This window comes from Octopus bimaculoides, chromosome 4 (assembly GCF_001194135.2).
Source record: "Octopus bimaculoides isolate UCB-OBI-ISO-001 chromosome 4, ASM119413v2, whole genome shotgun sequence".
Classification (NCBI taxonomy): Eukaryota; Metazoa; Mollusca; class Cephalopoda; order Octopoda; family Octopodidae; genus Octopus; species Octopus bimaculoides.
In genome coordinates, this window is record NC_068984.1 from 112,531,946 (window position 1) to 112,534,433 (window position 2,488).

Genomic DNA, 2,488 nt, shown 5'->3' on the forward strand with positions numbered 1-2,488 from the left:
TGGCCTAGCATATAAAAAAATCTGAAAATTCATATATATATATATATATATATATATATGTATGTATTTGTCTGTATGCCTGTGTTTGGCAAAAAGAGACGGATAGAATAAGTACCAGGCTGACAATGAATAAGTCCTGGGGTCGATTTCTTCGACTAAAAAGGCAGTGCTCCAGCATGGCTGCTGTCGAATGACTGAAACAAGTAAAAGAATAAAAGAATACATGGAAACATCATTTCAGCCTACCTAGCTTTACACCAATGTCTATGTGAATATAAGTGGGGGGGGGGGGTTACTGTTGCACCTTTTATTATGCATGGTGAAACAGCTTCAGCTGGGAACATAAACTGGGTCATGGCCTTACTTCAGTAAGACTTTAGCTTTTCTGTACCAGAACTCTAGCAGAGATTTAAACAAGCTGCATTATAAGTGAATAAGATCAAGTAATCATAATGATGATTTGGATAAGAAATTTAGCTTCAGCAAGAGCAAAAGATGTTGTTTTAACTGTATTATAATGCAGGTTCTGACAAGTTTTTTTACGTGATATGAGGGGAAACCTGGCTGAGAATTAATACTAGTGAGGGCAGGTATTTTCAAACAATATTAAAGCAAAGGATAAAAAGCCACTTGATTAGCAACCTACAGTGCAGTGTTATTGCAAAACTAAGAAAAAAAAAAAAAAATTAAATAGTTTATTAGACTAGCTTCTCTAATTAAAAAAAGACGACGACGAAAGTTTATCTTGTCTACTCGGACTAAGTTGTTGGATCACAAAGCGAGAAAAAGCAAGTTTGTTTCCACTTTGCTGGCAGTGCGTGTTATCTTAGCTGACCTGTCAGGTGTCAAAATTTGTGGAGATAGATTTTTTTTAAATGTCTCATCCTAAAATTATATTACCTAACCTAATATTGTAACCCATTTAGACAAATTATGGGTTGAATAGTTAGTTTGTTAGTTAGCTACTGAACTATCTTAAGGCATAGGGTCACTGGGTGGTTACTTAAAAACCTGATGGAGCTAAGGTCCCAATTCTCATCTATGTTTGCTGCAGCTTACTGTTGACAAATAATAATACATTCCAGGGCACTGATTTGCTTGGGGTTTATGTTACTGCTAAGACAACCCTGGTTAGTTGATTACTTAGCAAGATAAATGTTATTGTGGAGGTGCAATGGCCCAGTGGTTAGGGCAGCGGACTCGCGGTCATAGGATCGTGGTTTCGATTCCCAGACCGGGCGTTGTGAGTGCTTATTGAGTGAAAACACCTAAAGCTCCACGAGGCTCCGACAGGGGATGGTGGCGAACCCTGCTGTACTCTTCCACCACAACTTTCTCTCACTCTTACTTCCTGTTTCTGTTGTGCCTGTAATTCAAAGGGTCAGCCTTCTCACACTGTTTCACGCTGAATATCCCCGAGAACTAAGTTAAGGGTACACATGTCTGTGGAGTGCTCAGCCACTTGCACGTTAATTTCACGAGCAGGCTGTTCCGTTGATCGGATCAACTGGAACCCTCGACGTCATAAGCGACGGAGTGCCAACAACAACAAGAAATGTTATTGTATAAGGTATTTACTCAGGCTGTTGTGAGACACAGCTTTCACGACAGGAGACTAATATTGGTTTCACATTTTGGCACAAGGTCAGCAATCTTGGGGGGGGGGGCAGGTCGATTACATTGATCCCAGTACTCAACTGATACTTATTTTATCAACTCCAAAAGGATGAAAGGCAAAGTCAACTTCAGTGGAATTTAAACTCAGAATGTAAAGATCAACAAAATACTGCTAAGCATTTTGGTCAGTGTGCCACCAATTCTGCCATCTCACCACCTTAGAGGAGGTTAATATTATCAAATGACTACTCTTTGGTTGAGACAAAAGCTATTGTTAATAAATAGATAATAAATATCCATGTTCTGTATGTTTATGTATGCATGTTTGTGTGTATGTGTTTATATATTTATATATAAATATCTGTTAATTTCTACATTTAATTTTTTTATGCCAGTAAGGGTAGTACTTCTAATTGCTATTGCTTAGAATAATATTGTAAATGTCATTATGTCCATTATTGATGAAAATGATGGTCATTTCATAATTCTATACCCATTCTTAGAAACCTTAAGATCTGGGAGATCTGGGGGCCTATAAGAGAAGTCATCATCACCTCAACCATTTAACTTTTTCTTTTATTTTCTATTATAATTGTTGTTTTTTTTTCTTCATCTTTTTGCATCCTGATGATCTTCACCATTACTGTTAACTCAAATAGAAATTACAGCAATTTCAAAATTATATCAAGAAAAAAAAAGAAAAGGGGAAGAAAAGCAGAACTGGACATGGTTACACACACTTTTTTATATATATTGACACCTTAATATATATATGTGTGTGTATGTATATATATATATGCACTGACATACATATACATGTATATACTCATATATATATATATATATATATATATATATATATATATATATA

At 36.0% G+C, this 2,488-nt stretch overlaps 1 protein-coding gene across 3 annotated transcripts in view; it reads left to right on the forward strand.

The window, feature by feature from the left end:
* The window catches only part of LOC106878542 (myocyte-specific enhancer factor 2C), a 350,263-nt gene that overhangs the window by 275,856 nt on the left and 71,919 nt on the right, over window positions 1–2,488 (forward strand). The gene's annotated exons all lie outside the window — the stretch shown is intronic.